The sequence below is a fragment of the Littorina saxatilis genome, linkage group LG2 (assembly GCF_037325665.1).
Source record: "Littorina saxatilis isolate snail1 linkage group LG2, US_GU_Lsax_2.0, whole genome shotgun sequence".
Lineage (NCBI taxonomy): Eukaryota > Metazoa > Mollusca > Gastropoda > Littorinimorpha > Littorinidae > Littorina > Littorina saxatilis.
This window is the reverse complement of record NC_090246.1, coordinates 8,418,967-8,446,850: the sequence shown is the minus strand read 5'-3', so window position 1 is coordinate 8,446,850 and position 27,884 is coordinate 8,418,967. Positions and strand designations below refer to the sequence as shown.

The window sequence follows — 27,884 nt, the reverse complement described above, 5'->3', positions numbered from 1 at the left end:
CTGTCTTTTGTAAGACAACTCGCTGGAGATATCTGCGACAGTGACCGTGACCTTTCTGTTAGATTCAGAATCCTCTACATCGCCCTCCCTCCTCCACCCGCTTCCCGTCCCTGATCCTCTAGTTATGCGTGCATGTCCGTTCTCTCTCCTTATTCTCTTGAGAATTTCAACCATGGATGACATCAGCCCAGCTGAAAAAGTACCACACGATGTACTATAGTATACTATAGTAAACTATAGTAAATGTACCCTGTACTATAGTAAACTATAGTAAATGTACCATGTACTATAGTACATACTGTAGTACATGGTACTTTGTACTATAGTACTGTGTAGTAAATGTACCCTGTACTATAGTACTTTGTGGTACAGTAGAGTACTTTGTACTTTGTACTATGGTACTTTTTAGTGAATTTACCATGTACTACAGTAGTACTATAGTACCTAGTACTTTGTACTATGGTACTTTTTATTGAATGTACCATGTACTACAGTAGTACTATAGTACCTAGTACTTTGTACTATGGTACTTTTTGTGAATGTACCCTGTACTACAGTAGTACTATAGTACGAAGTACTTTGTACTATGGTACACTGTGGTACTTTGTACTATGGTACTTTTTACTATATAGTACTACAGTACATAGTACTGCGGTACAGTATAGTAGTAATAGTATACATGCATTTTGTGTTTTTATTTTTATTGTTTTATTAATATAACTTATCAGCTAAGCATAACAATTTTGTTGTTGAAATTAAGTTGATTAAAAAACATTGTTTTTAAAATTGTGTTTTATATCACCAGTTGTGCATGTAAACGTGTTGTGTGTGTTTTTACAAGGTAGTCGTACATATAAGATTTATTATGTTTTTAGTGCGTGCGTGTGTGTGAATTAAGCCGTTTGTTGGAGATGACATGAGATATTTTCAAACTTGTTAACTGTGCATTTGCAAAATACACGTAGGAATACTTTGTGCTCACACACACACACACACCACACACACACACACACACAAACACACACACACACACACACACAGTCACACACACGCTTGCACGTGCACACACACAAACACGTGGGTACGCACATATTCACTTAGGAGAAAGGACTTTTGTAAACAGTTAGCATCAAATGTGAAATTAATATTTCATTAACGTTACCTGGGAACGCTTCTCACAAAAAAAGTTTTCAAAAGAGAATTTAACAATTGCTTTAAAAGTTTAAGGATAAGATTTTATATAGTCCTGTGAGGTTGCCCTCATGGAAATTCGGGCTGCTTTCTCCATGGGGAAAGCGAGCTGCCATACAGTATACGGCGATACCCACACATTTTGTTTCCTGCATGCGTGTATTCATGTTTCCGAGCCCTGAGACTTTCGCTGTGAACTTGGGTTCTTTATCGTGCGCATGCGGCCACCGAGGAGAGTCTGCACGATGTTGACTCTGGGAAATAAATCCCTCGCCGAACGTGGGGATCGAACCCACGCCGATTGCGACAACTGGTTTTGAAGACAGCGCCGCTACCGACTGAGCTATTTCCCGCCCGCCCGAAACGCTTAGTAAAATGGTCTGCAGTGAAATTTTGAAACAATACCTTTTTTATGTTAAATTTAAAATTTGCCAAAATAATTCTTCATGTAGGATCAAGTGCAAAGTTCTTGGTTTGACCTGAAGTTGACTGAATTTTGCTGTGTGTACAATATTGTTTCATTTTAAATAATTTGAGAGAGAGAGAGAGAGAGAGAGAGAGAGAGAGAGAGAGAGAGAGAGAGAGAGAGAGAGAGACAGAAAGAGACAGAGAGAGACAGAGAGAGACAGAGAGAGACAGAGACAGAGAGAGGGTTGTGGCATACAAGCATTACAAACAAGTGTTTTTTTCACCCATGCAGAGAGGCACCCCTATTCTAATCACATATACACGGACATTCACACACAACACACATACACACACACACACACACACACACACACACACACACACACACACACACACACACACACACACAATATGAGATTTTTTTAAAAAAAGTTATGGAATGTGTACACATCGAATGCTTAACAGAGAGAGAGAGAGAGAGAGAGAGAGAGAGAGAGAGAGAGAGAGAGAGAGAGAGAGAGAGAGAGAGAGAGAGAGAGAGAGAGAGAGCTCATAATTAACTTTATTACGTCAGGATAAAGGTTTTAGGCTTAGCCTAATCTTCCAACCTGTCCTTGCAGGCCCGGACTACCGGGGGGGGGGGGGGGGTTATGGGGGTTGCGCACCCCCCCCCCTCCTAGCCTAAACATGTACCTCACTTATTTAAAACATTTTTTATTATACGTTATTTGCGTGTTTGACCAAAATATGACATTTTACACAGATCGAGACAGTCATTGTTCTCCGAGACCGCGCTAGCGGTCGAGGTGAACAATGACTGTCGAGATCTGTGTAAAATGTCATATTTTGGTCAAACACGCAAATAACATTTATGTATCGATCGAATTCCTTTCAGGTACTTATGACTTTGTTGTTGTTTTGACGATTGAACGAGCACACACACACATGCATGCAATCCACATGTATGCAATCAAACACATAAGCTTCATATTTGGGCGTTTCAGGTTGACCGAAACTTCAAAGGAACTACAAAACACACGTCATGTACTCACTTTGTTGTTGTTTTGACATTGAACAGCGCACACACATGCAATCAAACACATGACGTTTCTTTTTTTTTAGTTCCTTTGAAGTTTCGGTCAACCTGAAAAGCCAAATTATAAAGTTTTGTCGGCCTCTGACGTCACATGACTCAAAGAAGGGAAATCCAATCTCCAATCGATACATTATACGTTATTTGCGTGTTTGACCAAAATATGACATTTTGCACAGATCGAGACAGTCATTGTTCTCCGAGACCGCGCTAGCGGTCGAGGTGAACAATGACTGTCGAGATCTGTGTAAAATGTCATATTTTGGTCAAACACGCAAATAACATTTATGTATCGATCGAATTCCTTTCAGGTACTTATGACTTTGTTGTTGTTTTGACGATTGAACGAGCACACACACACACATGCATGCAATCCACATGTATGCAATCAAACTCCTAAGCTTCATATTTGGGCGTTTCAGGTTGACCGAAACTTCAAAGGAACTACAAAACACACGTCATGTACTCACTTTGTTGTTGTTTTGACATTGAACAGCGCACACACATGCAATCAAACACATGACGTTTCTTTTTTTTTAGTTCCTTTGAAGTTTCGGTCAACCTGAAAAGCCAAATTATAAAGTTTTGTCGGCCTCTGACGTCACATGACTCAAAGAAGGGAAATCCAATCTCCAATCGATACATTATTGTTTATTTTATGTAGTTTTGGGTTTGTTTTACTACCATAGGAGGATTTTTGAACTGTAAATGCACTCAGCTGCAACAAAAACGCAAAACGAAGGTTGAGTATATATACATAAAATATTGGACTAGCAAAGTCATCAAACACAAGACCAAACAAAAACAAAAACAAACTGAGCCGGCTACTTTCGATACGATCAAAGGGTTCGCATGCGAGAGTTATGTCCCTTAAAAGTCGAAGAGGAGACCACTCCGAAGTAAATCAAGGGAGAGCACTAATAACTGATTTTCAACGAACGAACTCAGAAGAAAGAGTTTGCACCAGGGAGATTGCCAAAAGCGGTCTACAACATCACGAAAGGAACCCACCAAGAGAGGTTAACCGTAATTCAGAGAGCAGAAGACGGATCTGGACTGAGAAGTAAGCCTTCAAGAGTTTTCCACGTAATCGTATCCAGATTCGCTCAGGAGTTATCGAGTGATTTGCAAAGTAACTGCCAAGTCATCGACTATCGAGTGAGGAGTACGTATAATTATTCTTTACAGCTGCCACAACTCTTTTTCACTATCACTGTCACTAGTATCCGACTATTTTTGAGATTTGCAAAGTTTATACCATTGTGAGAATCTGAATCTGATACAATTACAGTGACCATTGGGCCGTCTGGTTGTTGTTTTTCTCTTTGAGTTTGAGTTTGATGTTTTTACTTTGAGTTTTACTTGTTTGTTGATTCTATCTGGATCTGGCTGCCCCACATGGTGGTGTTCGTGGGGAGTACGTGACAGAAGCGGACTATTTCGTTAACTGTTTACAACTTATAAATTCCCATTTTGAAAACATGTATAGGCCTACATGACTTTTTCAGATTAAAAATCTGTCGGCAATGTGGAAAAGAGGTTGAACTGGTAACAGGAACAGTGAGCTGGTTGATCAACTTGATGGCATGGCTGTACCAAGTCATTCAATTGGAACGGAACCGACAAAAACACCAATGTTTCCATTCTTCTTTGTGCTGAAAGTTTACACTGACAGGGACAACAAGTAAGTGACATTTTAAACTCTTTTAAATTACCTGTACCACTTGTATAACACACACACACACACACACACACACACACACACACACACACACACACACACACACACACACACATATTCAAACATCAAGTTTTTCTGTTCACTTTCAGTGATGGACGGCCTATCTGGTGGCCTGTAATTATTCCAGTGTCTTGGGGGCACAAGAGGCAAAACTGTTTGATGTTACTTTTTGTGTTTTTATTTCTGCATGCTTTATTTGGATTACTAGAAAACCTCTTTTTATTCCTTTGTGCAAATCTATTTGACCTTTATTCTTTTACTTTTAGTGAAAAACAAAACTGCCTGAGTTGGTGGGGGAGCTTCTGGACTCCATGTCAAAAAACAGTCGGCAGGGTGATGACAGATGGCTGTACCAATGAGTCATTCAGATAGAAAAGGAAGCAGACACCAAGGATTCCATTCTCTGTGCTGAAATTGTGAAAAGTTGTACTCTTTAACCAGTAAGTTAATTATTAACAACAAATTATAAAATTTAAAAACCCTGTTTTTTCTGACATTTCAAATTTAATGTAATTTGCAATACGGTACTAGCATAGCTGAATTTGGTATTTATGATCCACTGTTGTGTAATGTTTGCAACACACACACATACATTCAAATATGTCTGAATCAGTGATGGACATTTCTTGTTTGATTCACTGTCTTGGATCAAATTTTCAAACAAATTTTGCTTTTCTTGGGTGTGTGTTTGTTTTTGTTTAGCCCTTAATTGCGATGCACAGACACACACACACACACACACACTTAAAGACACACTCCCTTTTAGGACCTTGCTTTTTTCATATTTTCTGTGAATAACCTTTGTGAATCATCAATCAACGGCCTTTTTAAGACACCCAGGGGTCCTTTTTAAGGCCTATTTTTCTCAGATATTTTGAGGTCTAACAAGGGGAGTTCTACTGTATGAGCAAGCCTTAGTTCTATGTTTAAGTATAACAATGGGTGAAGTGCATCTGACTTTATATTTGTCATATCATTTTAAAAGCCCCTAAAAAGTTGTGTTGATCATCATTATAAAAATACAGTCATGAAATTTCTGGCTGGATACTCAGTCCTCTCTTGTGTTACAGATGCTGTGAAGCGACAGGAGGTGCTCCTTCGGCAGATAAGGACAACAACAAAGAGTTTTGTATCACTTTATGGAACTTGTTATATATCTTTCAGGGTCCTAAATGGAGGGTTTCACTGGAGCAGTGACTGTTGGACAACAAGTGCAGGATGTGTTTGGACCTCCTGGATCAACATGTGTGCAGAACTGCTGAGGGCTTGAACTTCATGGGTGTGTGTAAGAAATTTCATATTAGATTTTGATATTAACATATTCCTGTGGTGCTATATAATTTAAATTATATGAGTAAATGAATATGTCTGTATGAATGTACGTATTTGCTGTGTCATTGTGGCATAGATATATATATAGACCTATAGCAATAACAAGACATACATGCTGTGAATATATGCTTTTATGCTCTCCTTGTACAAATCTGAATTAACTGAAATTTTTCTTAATGGCCTAGCACAGCCAGCTCTTTTCGACCTTTACATAGGGCCACAGTCAGAGATTGTAGAGTACACAGAGACCATTCATACTTCTTTGCGCTAAGGTAGGACTGCAGGTTATGTTTTTATCACGGCTTTGTCAACATACTGTCATTTCTGTCCGGCTGACAGTGCTGCAAACATTCATTGGATTGAAAAATGTGTTCGTTATTGTTTGTGAACATCCTTTTTTAAAAGACCTGGAAAAAAGCCCCAGAACAGATTATATAATACATGATAATATGTAATTGAATTTAAATTTTCTTTTCAAATCAGTGTCTTTTTACAAATTAGCCTTTGTTAGTTTTATGAGTTTAAGTCAGATATCAACACATACTGAATGCATAGTTCAGTCTTGAGTGGGAGAATGTTTGAGGCATAAATTGCTTTTGACAACAAAAAAAGTTCCCAGTTAAATAGAGAAGCTCCCCCAAAATCATTTTATTACACATGCCTAAAGCCAGCATAGTGCAAGCAGATTTATTTGTGTATGTGCTTGTATGTACAAAGACAGATAATTTGTACAAGTGTTGGCTCTTCATTTTTAATTATTTTTTCAGGATCCTTGGGGGGTTCCACTGTATCTGTGACTTTTGGACAACATATCAAGTTCTGGTGGTTTTTTGACCTAATGGATCAACATATGTGCAGACCTGCTGAGTGCTTGAGGTAAATTGGTGCATTTAGATATATTGTTTTGCCTACCTGAGAGATACCACCCATGTGTCATGATGTGATAAATGAACCATCTCTTCACAGGCGTGTCTATCATGTAAATGAGGTTGGTTCAAACAACATGTCTGACAGGGATGTCATTTTCCACTGCTTATGCAAAATCTCCGAGACAAACTTCATTCTCAAAACATTCGTGAGAAAATGGCAAGCCCAAAAGTGTTCCGAGAATGACTTTGCATCTGTGACTTTGTAATCATGAGCAGTGGAATATATAAGGTCCCTGCCAGACTAGCTTGCCATGACCTCAATGATATTCCCACATGTGGGTGTATGGTTTAGTTACTACATGGGTTATCTCTCCGGTACGTAGGAATTGAAAACAGAATACTTCATGGCTTGCTGTGTGGCACCAGATTTACACTTATTGCTTTTCAAATATTGAAATATTCACGATGGGCGCAGTGGCGTGGTGGTAAGACGTCGGCCTCATAATCGGGAGGTCGTGAGTTTGAATCCCGGTCGCTGCCGCCTGGTGGGTTAAGCGTGGAGATTTTTCCGATCTCTCAGGTCAACTTATGTGCAGACCTGCTAGTGACTTAACCCCCTTCATGTGTACACGCAAGCACAAGACCAAGTGCGCACGGAAAAGATCCTGTAAACCATGTCAGAGTTCGGTGGGTTATAGAAACACGAAAATACCCAGCATGCCTCCCCCGAAATTGGCGTATGCTGGCTGAATGGCCATAGACGTAAAAATCCACATGAGTGAACGTGGAAGTCTAAGCCCATGAACGAAGAAGAAGAAGAAAAAGTATTCACTTTTACTTGTGTAAACCCAGTAACACACAGTAGGCTATGTAGTGTTCTCAATTTGTATCATTGAAACGCTTCTGTCCCGTCAATCACACTTTAAATTGCCTTACATTTTGGATGACATATGCCACCCCTTTAGTATTCCACTGATAATAGTTTTAGCTAAATAGTTTCAGCTAATCGCTATGGAGTATGCAAACACTGGAATTATATGCGATGAAACACTCAAGCTGCTTTCTCTTGCTTATAGCTGAGAGCAGCACTGCAGCAGTGACTGTTGGGTGGAGGATCCAGTTCTGCCTGTTTCCGACATAATGGATCAACATGAGTGCAGACCTGCTGAGCGCCTTATCTTCTTGGGTGTGTATAGATGTATACATTTATTGTATTCATAAATTGTCACACACACACACACACACACACACACACAGATATACTGACAAAGACATTCATGCCTGCACACACGCAAGCACAAACATACACGCACCAGCACGTTTCAAACCCCACCACCGTCTCAGTCGGTGCAGCTGTTTCGGAGCCTTTAGTCATCATAATACACACACAGACAGACACAAGTTTTAAAAGTTAGATATATATGCACTAAAAGCCACGGCACTTTAAGTTAGCTTTCATTATCATTCTCTTAAAGTTTGGCCCTCTTTGCTTCAGTCTGCATGCTTTCTCATAGTCATACTGCTGTGTCATTGCAGGTTTCATTCCATGCTCTGGTGTGGGTGTCATAAGCAAGAGAGCCTCCTGTTCACTTCCAGCAGATGACTGCATGGTGAAGGACCTTGATACCACTTACAGACGTCAAAGCAGCTAGCTAGATGCCATTGGAGAACAACCAAAACTATTCAGCGGGTGCCATCGGCGAACATGAATACAAGTTACAGGAAAGCAGATGTCACTGGCTAAGGGAAACGGACAGCAGCTACAATAAACTTAATCAGATGCCTGTAGCAAATAATCTGGACACCAATCACAAATCAAACAGATGTGGAGGACAGAGAACATTTCATGTGATTATTGCCACATATATAACCCTGTTTGGAAAAAACGGGACATATGCCACACTGTATTGTATACTTTCTGGTTACGTGCTGAAAACTCTCCATTGGACATTTAGTGAGTTTTGACTCACCGGGTCAGGATAATGTCACTGATGGGGAGTATAATTAGGCTGACTTACAATGGGTAGACAGAATTGAACATTGTTGTTTTCTTGGATGGTTTTCAAGGTAGACTTTACAAAACTAACATACTGCTATGGTTTGATCAATTTCAAACATGACCACATTTGGCATTTTTTCAAAACCACATTTTTGACAAATATCAAGGATGTGTTGCGAAAGCATGTGTTCTTATTTTTCTGAAATGTTTTGAAAGCTAGATTTTTTATACTGTACAGGCTATTGAAGTTGGATGACCTCTAGATGTGACCCATGTCAAATTGACCCTCATATTCATAAACTTTTAAGTTCACAGAAAATAATAATAATAACAGAGAAATGGTATTATTTTGAATGTGTTTGAAGCAAGATCGTTGTAACTCAATAACCCCCCGCGGGTTAGGGGGAAGAATTTACCCGATGCTCCCCAGCATTGTCGTAAGAGGCGACTAACGGACTCTGTTTCTCCTTTTACCCTTGTTAAGTGTTTCTTGTGTAGAATATAGTCAATTTTTGTAAAGATTTTAGTCAAGCAGTATGTAAGTAATGTTACTGGAAACTTGCATTCTCCCAGTAAGGTAATATATTGTACTACGTTGCAAGCCCCTGGAGCAAATTTTTGATTAGTGCTTTTGTGAACAAGAAACAATTGACAAGTGGCTCTATCCCATCTCCCCCCTTTCCCCGTCGCGATATAACCTTGAATGGTGGAAAACAACGTTAAACACCAAATAAAGAAAGAAAGTAACTAAATAACTTTATCTGTGTAAGGTCACACATACAGGGTTAGATGACATCAATTCAGCTTGATAGTTTGCATTATTCAAGTTCAGATTGGGGTAGAGTTCCGGTCAATAATAGGGACAATCATTGTCTCCTTTGATTGTTCACAGAGTTTTCATGTACTGATGTAGGCATGGTCACTTTCAAAGCTAATCATAGAAATTTAACTTGGCTGTAGGGGAGATAATTTTGAGAAAATATGTGTTGTGCTAAAGATGAATTCCCACAAAGAGGAGTGCTATAATAAATCTGGTTTGTACATTTTATTGTTACTTGTTCTGGTTATAAACAGGGTGATAAAAAATTGCATTAAAACTGTTCCTGCATTGGGACATTTACCAAAAATCAACAGCTTGGTTACTCACTGTGCAAGATGGACACCTTTTCTAAAATTATTATTTAATTGTGTCTTTTACATGTTAGTGAATATTTTAAAATGTTCTTACATAAGTTTGACTATTAATGCTCTGCCGAAAAATGAATAATAAAATTTAAAACATGTGATGAACCTTTACTTTCCTACCAAATGTGACAGATTGACTGCAGCCACTGGCCTGAACGTGCACACACACATTCAATTCACACAACACAATTGATTCAGCAAAAATTGTGGCCACATTTACATCCAGTGTAATTTTTAAGGCTATGGTACTTTTTCAAGAAAGTACTGCAGTATACTATAGTAAACTACAGTAAAAGTACTATAGTACAAAATCTACAGCAAAAAAAGCACCACACTGTACTATAGTAAACTATAGTAAAAGTACTATAGTACAAATGTACCATGCCAAAAATACCACGCTGTACTATAGTAAACTATAGTACAAGTACTATAGTACAAATGTACTCTACGAAAGTACCACGCTGTACTACACTTTACTCTAGTAAACTGTAGTACATGTACTCTAGTAAACTATAGTTTACTATAGTTTACTATAGTATACTATAGTACATTTTGGCAAAAAAGTGCTCAAAATACTATAGTACATTTAAATGTACTATAGTTTACTATAGTATACTATAGTACATGTACCACAATGTACTATAGTACACACTAATGTATTGTACTATAGTACTTTTTGTACTATAGTTTGCTATAGTACTAGTACTATAGTAAACTATGGTACACCATAGTACAATTCAATGTACTATAGTACTTGTACTATAGTAAACTATAGTATACCATAGTACAATTCAATGTACCATAGTACTTGTACTATAGTAAACTATAGTATACTATAGTACAAGTACTATGGTATACTATAGTACATAGTGTAGTACTTTTTTACTTGGGAGTTCTCCCCACTTCTGCCTCCCCCGCTTCCCCCCCCCCCCCCCCCCACTTCTCCCATCATTTAGTTAATACTTGTATGCCCGTACTCTCTCCTTATCATCTTGAGAATTTCACCCATGGATAACATCAGTTTTTCCTGCCCCCTGTCCGCCTTCTCCCACGCCCTTCTCCCATCCTTTAGTTATTACGCGCATACTGGTTCTCTCGTCCGCTTCCCTGGAGGGATTGCAGGAAGGTGTGGCACTGTGCCTTTCTGAATGTGCAGCTTTGCAGACGTCATCTCTGTCTGGGGACGTTGATCTCCAGCGGCTTGTAAGTAGTTTTTATTTTTTTATTTTTTTAATACTTTTTGACCTTGGGAATATCCTCAAGGACATTTGGGCGTGCTATACCCCTGGGGGTAGCGTACGTGCAGCTACAGAGTACGTCGCACTACTCAACTTTTGTTGTTTTTGTTGCATGAACGTATTCGTGTTTTCAAGCCCTGACACTTTTCATTCGAGCTTGAGACCTGGATCGTGCGAATGCAGGGCAGGGAGGTAGGATATATATATATATATATATACATGTACTTGGTGTTTAAGGTAATGTTTTTTGACACTTAGAAGGCTCAACACAAAGTTCATTCTTGAAAATAAATTCCTCGCCGAGCTGGGATTGGACGTGTTTCAAAGTCAATGCGCTACTGGCTGAGCCAAGCACCCGTTGCCCTGCATGTCCTTTCTCTATTCTACTCCTCTTGACACCCTCCCCCCCCCTCTCACACCTCCACCACCAGGGGTTACACTAGCGCGTTGAACTGAGGCTTTCACAATGGTGGGCTTTGCAAGCGTCATCTTCTTCTGACGACCTCAGCAGGCCTGTGATGTGAGGTTCCTTTTTATAAGCGGAGCTTTACATACTTGTACCCTGGAAACTCGTTGACAATTTTGATGGATGGCCTCAGAACTTTGTGCTATAACGAGAAAGGCAAAACCGAGAACTTTGGATATGGTGTAATCACACCGGGCCTTCACGGCAGCTCTCTGTCATAGTCCAGGTTTACACGCCGTGACGTGACCTGATTCTGAGAAGTTCAAGAGGAAATGAATATTATCCCGGTGAAGAAGAAGGCCGCAGCAAACACAAAAAATACAAACAAACAAAGGAACGAATCGAACGAACAAAGGAACGAAAGAAGGAATGAACTAACAAACGAACAAACACACGAACAAACTAACGAACAAGCAGATCAAACGACCGAAAACAAACAAAGAAGCAGAGAAATAGAAGAAGAACAAAATATAAAACACAAATCAAAAACAAAAATCAAACAAAGTATAAAAAAAAAAGAACAAACAAACAAACGAACAAAAAAAGGGAAAACAAACTCATGAAAATTGAGATAATCGCCGAGGGAGTTTTGCCATTCTACGATCTCTAATAATTTAGTATCTGATGCCGAAAGAGACAAACATGCATACATGAATGCAGTGGGAGATCCATTTACTTTGAGAGAATCGTGATTTTTTTCTTTTATCATCATTAGAATTTACAGGTAAATTTTTCATTGAAATTGCTTTGCCTTCAAAATAATATCCTGCTTCGCATGTCGCGTTTCTGATTTAATACGGCATTTGTAATACCTTGGCACTCACGGGATACTATTTATCTGACCGTTTTGGGCGAGTTTCTGACGAATTTAGTGAATCTAACAAATCTTGGGAACCCACTGCACACCTTGATCGAGTTGGACGCACTTGGCACACTTTTTTTCGAAAAAGCACCACAAATATGATAATTGATTAAATTAAAGTCAGTGAATGAGCTTCAGAGCGCCTCTTCTCTCCGGTGCTGGAGATAAAAAGTAGCTCAGAAGCGCCACCTGTCGGCAATACGGCGACCGCACACAGACAGACAGACAGACAGACACTGACACACCCACACACACACACCCTCACAGACAGACACACACACGCACGCTCGCACGCACGCACGCACGCACGCAAGAACACACACACACACACGCACACACACACACACACACACACGCACGCACGCACGCACGCACTCACACACACACACGTAAACACACACACACGCACAAACACACACACACACACACACACACACACACACACACACACACACACGCGCGTGTGCGCACCCAAAAGTTAGTCAGTCAGACAGACGAATAGCACAAACTCACGATCGTAACTTTGTGTAATGTTTCTCAGTTGTTTAGGCACCCCAGACCTAACTGATTATCCGCTGTCTGCAGACTCTCAGAAATTTAATTATTCTGTTTCTGGAACCTACAGTGTTGTTCGTCGCAGGGAAATAGAGTCAAATAGGGGAAAATACCCACTCAATCACACAATGTCTGGTGTGTCCTGTGCTTTCTGATTTGTTTCAAACTTTTTTGTTTTTGTTTGGAAGAGACATACTTTCAGACCAATGTGTCATAGAGTAGCATGCCATCGCATATTCAAATGTGTTCAGCCATTATAGAAATAATGGTCTTGGTCGCTCATGCTTCGCGCTAATGTGAAAAAATAATGCGTGTGAAAAGGCTGATAAAACATAACTAGCTGAAATTTTGCTGAGTTTTTGCTGTTGCTGATGTCAACTCGGGCACTTACCAAGATTTGGTTTTCATGTTCCTTTACAGGGATTGCTTATTTGTCTTCAATTTATTTTCTTCTGTGTTTGTTTTTTCTTTCGGCTATCATTCAATTTTACTTTTTCGTTGTCATTTTTTTCTAAGTGTACACTGTGAAAGCGTCTACTTTTATGATCGCGAAATAGAGTTGCACTCTTTTTTCCTCCCTCGCCCTCCTGATCTGTTTATGGCCTCATTACCTCCATTTCCCTTTTCAATCACCCAAGATCCTCCGGTCCCACAAAGTAATCCCTCCCAGATCATCTGGCGCGAAAAGCACTCATTTCATAGAAAACTACCTTAACCACAACGACGCGGAAACCGTTCTTAGATATCTCCCGCCACGCAAGAATCATCACAGAAGATAATTTGCTACTGGGCTTTGATAGAAACAGGCAGCCAGAAATGGCCTACCATCGATTTTCTCACTTGGTTCCCGTTCTCAAATGGCGCGGTGTTTACTCGGTTAGCTGCGAAGTTTGCAAGCTGGCTTCTTTCCGGAAGACGCTGGGTCGTGTGCTGTTTATCTAGTTTTCCGGGAATGGACCTTTAGTACGACGAGAAGCGTCAATCGATCAACTTTTGGAACTTGGCTACAGTTATTCATTTACCTTGCAGGATATTGATTGAGCATTGATTGGTTTTAAGTCTGGCGAAGGGCCTGGTACATAAACTCATGTGGTCATTCCTACTTTGAGTTCTGTTGCAGGCCTACTGCGTTGGTCAGTTACCTCTGCGAAATTCAGCTACAAATCCAAAATAATGTATATCATTTCGAAATGTGTCTGTTATCATTGGCTAAAAGTCTACGGTTGTATCACATGCTAATTGCGACCAAATAATATTCGAAGCTATCCTGCGAGTAAGATGATGTCATTTTTAGCTTCGCTGGTAAGCTTCTTCTTCTTCTTGCGTTCGCCGCTTCTGATGGTGTCATGGTTGGCGTTGATGCGTGGTACCATGGTTTATTAGAGTGCGCCGTGCAGCCCAGTACCTCCGTCTTCAGCACTCGAGGTTTCTGTAGGGGTTACCTCACCCTTAGCTCATGGCCCGTACGTCCTACCCTGAGAGGGAGGAGGATTTGCCGGGATCCCACCCGGAGCTAGGGTTTTAATACGCCCATAATCGCATTAGATGAGTCCCGTCGAAGGGCGATGGCACATTTCGAAGAGAGTAGCAGTGCCGCCTGCTACCCCACTCCACCCTGGTAGGAAACACCGCCAGTTTGGTCCACGGCCGCAAGCGGCTGGTCTTCATATCTGAAGTCCGTTCCCCTATCCGCCACCCGGGGACGCGCTGGGTTGGGGGTGGTCGCCCCACTGAAAATCCCACACTGGGTTAAAGAAGTTCAGCCTGTCCCAGCTGGTAAGCAAGAATGGTTTTTTTTAGTACTTTTGACGTGGTAAAGGTATTATTAAAAAAAACATATAACAAAACAAGAAATAGAAGTTATTCATTCGCTCGGCTTCCTGCACGGTTGGCCTAGTGGTAAGGCGTCCGCCCCGTGATCGGGAGGTCGTGGGTTCGAACCCCGGCCGGGTCATACCTAAGACTTTAAAATTGGCAATCTAGTGGCTGCTCCGCCTGGCGTCTGGCATTATGGGGTTAGTGCTAGGACTGGTTGGTCCGGTTTCAGAATAATGTGATTGGGTGAGACGTGAAGCCTGTGCTGCGACTTCTGTCTTGTGTGTGGCGCACGTTATATGTCAAAGCAGCACCGCCCTGATATGGCCCTTCGTGGTCGGCTTCCTGACGAGTGGACGTAAACTGATAGAACTATCAAGATAAGTTTTGTGTGACTATTTGTGTGTCTGTTCACTTTAAAAGACTGTTGGGTCGAAATATCTGTGAATGTATTGTTTTGTCAATAACAAACGTTCCAACAACCTACCTTTCTTGTTTTTTGATTCTGAATTTTGGAACGTTGGTCTCTTTGTTTTTGGATAGGAAATAGAAGTGTTATCCCTTAAAAAAACAAACTCACCCTGATATTTTTAATTCATTAATTTAGTTGATCATAGTTATGTTTAATGCAATGAACAAAATATCCCGGCCTGGCCGCTTTTACATTTATCAGGTAACCTAAAGTCAGTCCTTGTTTGTCAAATTAGTCACAAGGTACACTTAAATGGTAATCATGTCTTTTATCAAATCCACATTATTGTGCCAGTTTCTCTTGAGTTGCACTCTAAACTGAAGTGTTTCACTTTTATACACGTACACCCTCTTTGTAAATAGTTTGACCACAGTTTGATCTAGTAAATAATTCTACTTGCAAAAGTAGCACACATGGTAAACACAATGGGCAATAGTGTTTAACATTTGTGCTACGTTCTCTGGTAGAATTACGCTGTGTTCGCTCGCCTCATCATTTTCTACAAGTTCCATCACGGTGAACTCACCATCAACTCCACCAGGAAACCTTCCCCCAGTCCCCCCCCCCCCCCTCCACCAGATCAACTCGCTAAACCCACGCTGAGGCTTACAAACTTCCAGCCTGCAAAACAGCATACAGACAGCAGTCTTTCTTCTCTCGCACCATTGGCGAGTGGAACGCCCTCCCACCACAGGCAGTATTATCAGCCTCGGTGGAAGCCTTCAAAACCCAGATCTAGACACCCTTTCCACTCCCAAAACCCTCCCTAGCCCCATAAACAAAATCATCCAATCGGAAGGTTTTTGGCATTAATTAGTGAGATATCTGCTGCTTGATCAGCCAGTTTAAAATCATTCGTTACGAAACACTATTCCATAGAACACAAAAAACAAAGAGTTTGAAATGATTCCACTTGTACAAATCTGAATTGTCCTCCACAATGTTTACATGAGCATATCTTCAATCATTGTCAATATCGAGAACATTTGAGAAAAAACAATTCATGGCCAAAAACAAAAACAAACATTTATAGATATGGCTCCCCTCTTGATATTTTATGCATTTTTGAGAGGGAATTGTTATATAGAAAAGTTGTTTAAAAAACATTTAGATATAGTAATGTTAATGTTATAGTAAAAACATTACTTAAAAAAAAAAAAATCAATGAAGAAGGATGCTCCCCGCCAACAAAAACAAAAAACAAAAACAAAAAAGGCAAAAAAGAAAGGGTTGAAGCAGCCTGCATGCAACTGAGATTAAAAAAAAAAAAAAAAAAACTGGACAGAAATATGCAAAGTGTTTCTCGTGAGTTTTTCAGATGATTTGAGTAAGCATGCCATCCTGTATGCGTATGAAACATTATTTTGAAGGATTTACGCAGGCACACAGAGATACTTCAGGTCGAGAGAGTAAGCCCATAATTCAATTCATTTATTTTTTGTTGATTTTTTTTTTTTTTTTTTTTTTTTTTTTTACATTTAGTCAAGTTTTGACTAAATGTTTTAACATAGAGGGGGAATCGAGACGAGGGTCGTGGTGTATATGCGTGTGTGTGTGTGTGTGTGTGTGTGTGTGTGTGTGTGTGTGTGTGTGTGTGTGTGTGTGTGTGTGTGTGTGTGTGTGTGTGTGTGTAGAGCGATTCAGAATAAACTACTGGACCGATCTTAATGACATTTTACATGAGAGTTCCTGGGAATGATATCCCCAGATGTTTTTTTATATTTTCGATAAATGTCTTTGATGACGTCATATTCGGCTTTTTGTAAAAGTTGAGGCGGCACTGTCACACCCTCATTTTTCAATGAAATGTATTGAAATTTTGGCCAAGTAATCTTCGACGAAGGCCGGACTTTGGTATTGCATTTCAGCTTGGAGGCTTACAAATTAATTGATGACTTTGGTCATTAAAAGTCTGAAAATTTTAATTAAAATTATATTTTTATAAAACGATCCAAAAACAATTTCATCTTATTCTGCATCATTTTGTGATTAAAAAACCCCATATGAATATGTTATATTTGGATTACAAACAAGGTCTGAAAATTAAAAATATAAACATTATGATCAAAATTAATTTTTCGAAATCGATTTGAAAACAATTTCATCTTATTCCTTGTCGGTTCCTGATTCCAAACAACATATAGGTATGATATGTTTGGATTTAAAACAAGCTCAACAAGTTAACAAGTCGCGTAAGGCAAAAATACAACATTTAGTCAAGTAGCTGTCGAACTCACAGAATGAAACTGAACGCAATGCAACGCAGCAATACTCGTAGCATCGTCAGTCCACCGCTCATGGCAAAGGCAGTGAAATTGACAAGAAGAGCGGGGTAGTAGTTGCGCTGAGAAGGATAGCACGCTTTTCTGTACCTCTCTTTGTTTTAACTTTCTGAGCGTGTTTTTAATCCAAACATATCATATCTATATGTTTTTGGAATCAGGAACCGACAAGGAATAAGACGAAAGTGTTTTTAAATTGATTTTGAAAATTTAATTTTGATCATAATTTTTATATTTTTAATTTTCAGAGCTTGTTTTTAATCCAAATATATTATATTTATATGTTTTTGTAATCAGAAAATGATGGAGAATAAGATGAACGTAAATTTGGATCGTTTTATAAATTTTTATTTTTTTTTTACACTTTTCAGATTTTTAATGACCAAAGTCATTAATTAATTTTTATGCCACCAAGTTGAAATGCAATACCCAAGTCCGCGCTTCGTCGGAAATTACTTGACCAAAATTTCAATCAATTTGGTTGAAAAATGAGAGCGTGACAGTGCCGCCTCAACTTTCACGAAAAGCTGGATATGACGTCATCAAAGACATTTATCAAAAAAATGAAAAACACGTCTGAGGATATCATACCCAGGAACTCTCATGTCAAATTTCATAAAGATCGGTCAAGTAGTTTAGTCTGAATCGCTCTACACACACACACAGACAGACAGACAGACAGACACACACACACACACACATACATCACGACCCTCGTCTCGATTCCCCCCTCTACGTTAAAACATTTAGTCAAAACTTGACTAAATGTAAAAAGAATAGAGATAAAGAAAAGTGTACTATCCTTCTCAGCGCAACTACTACCCCGCTCTTCTGGCTTGTCAATTTCACTGCCTTTGCCACGAGCGGTGGACTGACGATGCTACGAGTATACGGTCTTGCTGTAAAAATGCAGTGCGTTCAGTTTCATTCTGTGAGTTCGACAGATTGACTAAATGTTGTATTTTCGACTAACGCGACTTGTTGCTATCTTTCTCTCTCTTTTCCCCTGTTTAATTCAGTAAGAAGTGTAGGCGCATCCAAGGTCATTATGCGAGTAACTAACGACGTTTCAGGGAATCTCCGTTGCAGCGTTTTGTGACGTTAACAACATTGCAGCAGCCGCGCTTCCCTGGGGCACTCCTTAAGTTTGGGATGCAACTGCAAGAGACTTGCAGCAAGCCGATTAACGATAGTTTGAAAGCTTTTGATGCCGCAATTTCTTGTCCCTCTGACTTATTGATTCCTGGTCCATTTGGCCGGATTTCATGGAAGATCCAATTTTCCATTTTTGCCGGGAAGAATCTAATCAGGCAGTGAACCGTCATGCAATACACGTTTAAAGCGGCATTTTCGTTTGTATGAGTTTTGTAGAAAGAAATGGCTATTTTTGGGACCCTATCTTTCGCCACACAAAAAGACACCCATCCACACACTCTCGTATGCACTCCAGCACACAAGCACCCACGCTTGTTCACAAGTACGTACACTGGCACGCCCACACACACACACACACACACACACCCACACGCACGCACGCACGCACGCACACACACACACACACACACACACACACACACACACACACACACACATATATAAACGCACGCTCACAAACGCGCCCAGACTTGTTTGTTTTAAGAATAAACTAAAATGTATCAGGTTTTGTTTATTGCTTGGTATTTTTTGTTAACCACAATTCGCATTCTTCCTTTTTTTCTGAAACTTCTGAATTATCGTTGATTTAATTTCCACTGGGCATTTTAATTGATTGTTACTGTCACTGTTTGGTTTTGCCTTATTTTTGTGTGTTTTCTTTTTTTAGACCACACGGTAATCTTATTCAACTTATCTCTTCCAATCCATTTCATATCTGTCCCGTTGCTGGAAAACGTGGGTCGCGTCCTCCTGGTGGAAAGCTAGCAGCAACAAGAGTCGAGCTACCCAGGTGTGTGTGTGTGTGTGTGTGTGTGTGTGTGTGTGTGTGTGTGTGTGTGTGTGTGTGTGTGTGTGTGTGTGAGTGTGTGTGTGTGTGTGTGTGTGTAAGTGTTTGTGTGTGTGTGTGTGTGTGTGTGTGTTTGTGTGTGTGTGTGTGTGTGTGTGTGTGTGTGTGTGTGTGTGTGTGTGTGTGTGTGTGTTATACAACCACCTGCACTTCTGCCAGGATCACCGAGGTCTTTTACGCGCCAAGGCTGTGACACGGGGTGGGACATGGATGCTGTCTCTGAGCTATCAAGCCTGAGTCTCGACGGTTTTCTTTTCATTTATACCTGTTGCATGTTGCTGCTTGATTCTCATCACTCGATTTTGCTGTTCATGATAGTGATGCTGTCGCATTGGTTATAAGATATTGGGCTTCATTGTTGGTAGTCTTCAGCATGCCGTTGATCGTGTCTTATACCCCCATTCCACACATCCGTTCCCAGCCGCCATGAGGACGGCTGCCACAACGATGAGACGTTTTTGGCATCTTTGAGCAGCGTCTGACCGTACCGGCAGCCGTCCTCAGGACGGCTGGGAACGGAAGCTAGGACGGATGTGTGGAATGGGGGTATGACAACGCAGTGTGTGAGAGCGCTAGCGTTGCGTTACCATTGCGTTAAGTTCCATTAACGATCCATGAGTTCCGTTGCCGATGTGTTAAGGTTCCATTACCGTTCATTTGGAACGGGCGGGGAATGGCTAAATTTTTGAACATGCAGCCCGAAGTCACCCGTCCCAACCGTTCAAATGAGTTCCGTTAACGTCTATTGGCGTTCCATCAAGGTCCCCTCCCTATCCCTCCCATTGCCCTGCCGTTTGTTTGTTTGTTTGTTTGCTTAACGCCCAGCCGACCACGAAGGGCCATATCAGAGCGGTGCTGCTTTGACATTTAACGTGCGCCACACACAAGACAGAAGTCGCAGCACAGGCTTCATGTCTCACCCAGTCACATTATTCTGACACCGGACCAACCAGTCCTAGCACTAACCCCATAATGCCAGACGCCAGGCGGAGCAGCCACTAGATTGCCAATTTTAAAGTCTTAGGTATATTGCCGTGCCGTTCCTTGGTCGGTACGGGAATGGGACCTAGAACGGCTGTGTGGAATGGGGGTATTAGATCTTGCTGCACTGGTCATCGTCAGTGACTGTGCTGCCTTTTGTCTTGGTTTGCTAGTCTGCATATCCCCAACGGAAACAGACAGACAAAATGTCTTGTATCTGTCTTGTATTTATTCATATCATTGTTTTAGTGGCTGTCTTTTTGTGTGCGCTAGCTTGAAGGGTATTGTTTTCGGCAGTCTTGTGGTGCCAGTTTCGTCTTGTACTAAGATTCAAAAAAAGAAGTAAAACAAGTCGCGTAAGGCGAAAATACAATATTTAGTCAAGTAGCTGTCGAACTCACAGAATGAAACTGAGCGCAATGCCATTTTACTCGTAGCATCGTCAGGCCACCGCTCATGGCAAAGGCAGTTAAATTGACAAGAAGAGCGGGGTAGTAGTTGCGCTAAGAAGGATAGCACGCTTTTCTGTACCTCTCTTTGTTTTAACTTTCTGAGCGTGTTTTTAATCCAAACATATCATATCTATATGTTTTTGGAATCAGGAACCGACAAGGAATAAGATGAAAGTGTTTTTAAATTGATTTGGACAATTTAATTTTGATAATAATTTTTATATATTTAATTTTCAGAGCTTGTTTTTAATCCGAATATAACATATTTATATGTTTTTGGAATCAGCAAATGATGGAGAATAAGATAAACGTAAATTTGGATCGTTTTATAAATTTTTATTTTTTTTTACAATTTTCAGATTTTTAATGACCAAAGTCATTAATTAATTTTTAAGCCACCAAGCTGAAATGCAATACCGAACCCCGGGCTTCGTCGAAGATTACTTGACCAAAATTTCAACCAATTTGGTTGAAAAATGAGGGCGTGACAGTGCCGCCTCAACTTTCACGAAAAGCCGGATATGACGTCATCAAAGACATTTATCAAAAAAATGAAAAAAACGTATGGGGATTTCATACCCAGGAACTCTCATGTCAAATTTCATAAAGATCGGTCCAGTAGTTTAGTCTGAATCGCTCTACACACACACACACACACACACACACACACACACGCACGCACGCACGCACATACACCACGACCCTCGTTTCGATTCCCCCTCGATGTTAAAATATTTAGTCAAAACTTGACTAAATATAAAAAGAAAAGAAAACAAGACTTGTTTCTTATTCGTCTTCGTTTTCTTCTCCAAACTCTTTCCTTCTTTCTTTCTTTTTATATTTAGTCAAGTTTTGACTAAATATTTTAACATCGAGGGGGAATCGAAACGAGGGTCGTGGTGTATGTGCGTCTGTCTGTCTGTGTGTGTGTGTAGAGCGATTCAGACTAAACTACTGGACCGATCTTTATGAAATTTGACATGAGAGTTCCTGGGTATGAAATCCCCATACGTTTTTTTCATTTTTTTGATACATGTCTTTGATGACGTCATATCCGGCTTTTCGTGAAAGTTGAGGCGGCACTGTCACGCCCTCATTTTTCAACCAAATTGGTTGAAATTTTGGTCAAGTAATCTTCGACGAAGCCCGGACTTCGGTATTGCATTTCAGCTTGGTGGCTTAAAAATTAATTAATGACTTTGGTCATTAAAAATCTGAAAATTGTAAAAAAAAATTAAAATTTATAAAACGATCCAAATTTACGTTTATCTTATTCTCCATCATTTGCTGATTCCAAAAACATATAAATAAGTTATATTCGGATTAAAAACAAGCTCTGAAAATTAAATATATAAAAATTATTATCAAAATTAAATTGTCCAAATCAATTTAAAAACACTTTCATCTTATTCCTTGTCGGTTCCTGATTCCAAAAACATATAAATATGATATGTTTGGATTAAAAACACGCTCAGAAAGTTAAAACAAAGAGAGGTACAGAAAAGCGTGCTATCCTTCTTAGCGCAACTACTACCCCGCTCTTCTTGTCAATTTCACTGCCTTTGCCATGAGCGGTGGACTGACGATGCTACGAGTATACGGTCTTGCTGAAAAATGGCATTGCGTTCAGTTTCATTCTGTGAGTTCGACAGCTACTTGACAAAATATTGTATTTTCGCCTTACGCGACTTGTTCTTTCTTTCTTTCTTTCTTTCCTTCGTTCTTTCATTTTTATATTTAGTCAAGTTTTGACTAAATATTTTAACATCGAAGGGGAATCGAAACGAGGGTATGGTGTATGTGCGTGTGTCTGTGTGTGTGTCTGTGTGTCTGTGTGTGTGTGTAGAGCGATTCAGACTAAACTACTGGACCGATCTTTATGAAATTTGACATGAGAGTTCCTGGGTAAGAAATCCCCGAACGTTTTTTTCATTTTTTTGATAAATGTCTTTGATGACGTCATATCCGGCTTTTCGTGAAAGTTGAGGCGGCACTGTCACGCCCTCATTTTTCAACCAAATTGGTTGAAATTTTGGTCAAGTAATCTTCGACGAAGCCCGGGGTTCGGTATTGCATTTCAGCTTGGTGGCTTAAAAATTAATTTATGACTTTGGTCATTAAAAATCGGAAAATTGTAAAAAAAAAATAAAAATTTATAAAACGATTCAAATTTACGTTTATCTTATTCTCCATCATTTGCTGATTCCAAAAACATATAAATATGTTATATTCGGATTAAAAACAAGCTCTGAAAATTAAATATATAAAAATTATTATCAAAATTTTTTTTTCGAAATCAATTTAAAAACACTTTCATCTTATTCCTTGTCGGTTCCTGATTCCAAAAACATATAGATATGATATGTTTGGATTAAAAACACGCTCAGAAAGTTAAAACAAAGAGAGGTACAGAAAAGCGTGCTATCCTTCTTAGCGCAACTACTACCCCGCTCTTCTTGTCAATTTCACTGCCTTTGCCATGAGCGGTGGACTGACGATGCTACGAGTATACGGTCTTGCTGAAAAAGGGCAGCTACTTGACTAAATATTGTATTTTCGCCTTACGCGACTTGTTATATTTAGTCAAGTTTTGACTAAATATTTTAACATCGAGGGGGAATCGAAACGAGGGTCGTGGTGTATGTGCGTCTGTCTGTCTGTGTGTGTGTGTAGAGCGATTCAGACTAAACTACTGGACCGATCTTTATGAAATTTGACATGAGAGTTCCTGGGTATGAAATCCCCATACGTTTTTTTCATTTTTTTGATACATGTCTTTGATGACGTCATATCCGGCTTTTCGTGAAAGTTGAGGCGGCACTGTCACGCCCTCATTTTTCAACCAAATTGGTTGAAATTTTGGTCAAGTAATCTTCGACGAAGCCCGGACTTCGGTATTGCATTTCAGCTTGGTGGCTTAAAAATTAATTAATGACTTTGGTCATTAAAAATCTGAAAATTGTAAAAAAAAATTAAAATTTATAAAACGATCCAAATTTACGTTTATCTTATTCTCCATCATTTGCTGATTCCAAAAACATATAAATAAGTTATATTCGGATTAAAAACAAGCTCTGAAAATTAAATATATAAAAATTATTATCAAAATTAAATTGTCCAAATCAATTTAAAAACACTTTCATCTTATTCCTTGTCGGTTCCTGATTCCAAAAACATATAAATATGATATGTTTGGATTAAAAACACGCTCAGAAAGTTAAAACAAAGAGAGGTACAGAAAAGCGTGCTATCCTTCTTAGCGCAACTACTACCCCGCTCTTCTTGTCAATTTCACTGCCTTTGCCATGAGCGGTGGACTGACGATGCTACGAGTATACGGTCTTGCTGAAAAATGGCATTGCGTTCAGTTTCATTCTGTGAGTTCGACAGCTACTTGACAAAATATTGTATTTTCGCCTTACGCGACTTGTTCTTTCTTTCTTTCTTTCTTTCCTTCGTTCTTTCATTTTTATATTTAGTCAAGTTTTGACTAAATATTTTAACATCGAAGGGGAATCGAAACGAGGGTATGGTGTATGTGCGTGTGTCTGTGTGTGTGTCTGTGTGTCTGTGTGTGTGTGTAGAGCGATTCAGACTAAACTACTGGACCGATCTTTATGAAATTTGACATGAGAGTTCCTGGGTAAGAAATCCCCGAACGTTTTTTTCATTTTTTTGATAAATGTCTTTGATGACGTCATATCCGGCTTTTCGTGAAAGTTGAGGCGGCACTGTCACGCCCTCATTTTTCAACCAAATTGGTTGAAATTTTGGTCAAGTAATCTTCGACGAAGCCCGGGGTTCGGTATTGCATTTCAGCTTGGTGGCTTAAAAATTAATTTATGACTTTGGTCATTAAAAATCGGAAAATTGTAAAAAAAAATAAAAATTTATAAAACGATCCAAATTTACGTTTATCTTATTCTCCATCATTTGCTGATTCCAAAAACATATAAATATGTTATATTCGGATTAAAAACAAGCTCTGAAAATTAAATATATAAAAATTATTATCAAAATTTTTTTTTCGAAATCAATTTAAAAACACTTTCATCTTATTCCTTGTCGGTTCCTGATTCCAAAAACATATAGATATGATATGTTTGGATTAAAAACACGCTCAGAAAGTTAAAACAAAGAGAGGTACAGAAAAGCGTGCTATCCTTCTTAGCGCAACTACTACCCCGCTCTTCTTGTCAATTTCACTGCCTTTGCCATGAGCGGTGGACTGACGATGCTACGAGTATACGGTCTTGCTGAAAAAGGGCAGCTACTTGACTAAATATTGTATTTTCGCCTTACGCGACTTGTTATATTTAGTCAAGTTTTGACTAAATATTTTAACATCGAGGGGGAATCGAAACGAGGGTCGTGGTGTATGTGCGTCTGTCTGTCTGTGTGTGTGTGTAGAGCGATTCAGACTAAACTACTGGACCGATCTTTATGAAATTTGACATGAGAGTTCCTGGGTATGAAATCCCCATACGTTTTTTTCATTTTTTTGATACATGTCTTTGATGACGTCATATCCGGCTTTTCGTGAAAGTTGAGGCGGCACTGTCACGCCCTCATTTTTCAACCAAATTGGTTGAAATTTTGGTCAAGTAATCTTCGACGAAGCCCGGACTTCGGTATTGCATTTCAGCTTGGTGGCTTAAAAATTAATTAATGACTTTGGTCATTAAAAATCTGAAAATTGTAAAAAAAAATTAAAATTTATAAAACGATCCAAATTTACGTTTATCTTATTCTCCATCATTTGCTGATTCCAAAAACATATAAATAAGTTATATTCGGATTAAAAACAAGCTCTGAAAATTAAATATATAAAAATTATTATCAAAATTAAATTGTCCAAATCAATTTAAAAACACTTTCATCTTATTCCTTGTCGGTTCCTGATTCCAAAAACATATAAATATGATATGTTTGGATTAAAAACACGCTCAGAAAGTTAAAACAAAGAGAGGTACAGAAAAGCGTGCTATCCTTCTTAGCGCAACTACTACCCCGCTCTTCTTGTCAATTTCACTGCCTTTGCCATGAGCGGTGGACTGACGATGCTACGAGTATACGGTCTTGCTGAAAAATGGCATTGCGTTCAGTTTCATTCTGTGAGTTCGACAGCTACTTGACAAAATATTGTATTTTCGCCTTACGCGACTTGTTTTCTTCTTTGTTTGTTTGTTTGTTTGTTTTGTTTCTTTGTTTCTTTCTTTGTTTCTTTCGTTCTTTCTTTCTTTCTTTCTTTCTTTCTTTCTTTCTCTGTCTTGTTCTGCCTTCCTGTCTTTTTTGACGTGCGCAATCGTTTGGTTTTAGATTTGTTTGCCTTGTCCCATCATTCAGAAAAACTGAAATAGCCTGTCCGTTGCCGCTTTAACACGTCAGAACCAAGCCGTGTGAGAGTGGCCATTTTGAAGAGCTGCATGGAATCCCAATTACTTGGCACTACGGTGGCTGAATTTTCTGATGAAGTAGCCGATGCAACGGAAGGGATTCGTATTTCAGGAAACTTAAAAATCATTTGGCGATTTGTTGGTAGAAGGATTGCTTCTAGTTTGCCTCTCTGCGTTTGTGTGTGCTTGTTTTGATAACTGTCGCAAAAAAAGCAAATTGGCATTTCGATTTCGGGATCATTATTTTGTGTTGAAATAAAATTGATAACTAGGCTTTAGAGTGTTTTCGTATTCCGTACCTCAAGAATCACGTCAAACTACGTAATGAAGCAAGAACTTCAAACCAGGCTGATCTGTGGTAGCTGCGGTGTTACTCATAAAAAAGTAAACAACAAAATAAATACATGGAAATCAACTGAACACCCATTCTCAGCAATGAAGTGCAATTGCTGTCGCCGTTGGTGATTTTCAAACGCAAAGGCTGTTCAATAATTTTAAACTGTCATTGTATACTCAGGTATGCGGCGATTTAGATAGCTGGTAAATTCATAATTTATGATTTCATAACGCCTGTCCTTAATTGGGCGAAGTCGACTTCTGGAAACCGGCACGGTTGGCCTAGTGGTAAGGCGTCCGCCCCGTGATCGGGAGGTCGTGGGTTCGAACCCCGGCCGGGTCATACCTAAGACTTTAAAATTGGCAATCTAGTGGCTGCTCCGCCTGGCGTCTGGCATTATGGGGTTAGTGCTAGGACTGGTTGGTCCGGTGTCAGAATAATGTGACTGGGTGAGACATGAAGCCTGTGCTGCGACTTCTGTCTTGTGTGTGACGCACGTTAAATGTCAAAGCAGCACCGCCCTGATATGGCCCTTTGTGGTCGGCTGGGCGTTAAGCAAACAAACAAAAAACTTCTGGAAGCTGGCCGCACGAGGTTTTAGCACTGTTTTATCGGTATCTTCGCTAAGTCGACTTCTGGAAGCTGACCGCACGAGGCTTTAGCACTGTTTTATCGGTATCTTCGCTAAGTCGACTTCTGGAAGCTGGCCGCACGAGGCTTTAGCACTGTTTTATCGGTATCTTCGCTAAGTCGACTTCTGGAAGCTGGCCGCACGAGGCTTTAGCACTGTTTTATCGGTATCTTCGGGAAGTCGACTTCTGGAAGCTGGCCGCACGAGGCTTTAGCACTGTTTTATCGGTATCTTCGCTAAGTCGACTTCTGGAAGTTGGCCGCACGAGGCTTTAGCACTGTTTTATCGGTATCTTCGCTAAGTCGACTTCTGGAAGCTGGCCGCACGAGGCTTTAGCACTGTTTTATCGGTATCTTCGGGAAGTCGACTTCTGGAAGCTGGCCGCACGAGGCTTGAGCACTGTTTTATCGGTATCTTCGGGAAGTCGACTTCTGGAAGCTGGCCGCACGAGGCTTTAGCACTGTTTTATCGGTATCTTCGGGAAGTCGACTTCTGGAAGCTGGCCGCACGAGGCTTTAGCACTGTTTTATCGGTATCTTCGGGAAGTCGACTTCTGGAAGCTGGCCGCACGAGGCTT

The 27,884-nt window shown here is 39.8% G+C and overlaps 1 protein-coding gene and 1 long non-coding RNA gene across 5 annotated transcripts in view; one reads left to right on the top strand and one right to left on the bottom strand.

The window, feature by feature from the left end:
* The window catches only part of LOC138958118 (uncharacterized), a 214,971-nt gene that overhangs the window by 14,927 nt on the left and 172,160 nt on the right, over positions 1-27,884 (bottom strand). The gene's annotated exons all lie outside the window — the stretch shown is intronic.
* On the top strand, positions 2,317-9,917 carry LOC138958123 (uncharacterized). 4 transcript variants are annotated; one of them, XR_011453310.1, is made up of 7 exons: positions 2,317-3,755; positions 4,201-4,376; positions 4,700-4,873; positions 5,598-5,712; positions 6,533-6,641; positions 7,711-7,820; positions 8,171-9,917. It is a non-coding gene; the product is annotated as an uncharacterized lncRNA (long non-coding RNA). The 4 variants fall into 4 exon arrangements; XR_011453311.1 differs by having other exon boundaries at positions 2,317-3,850; XR_011453308.1 differs by having other exon boundaries at positions 2,317-3,857.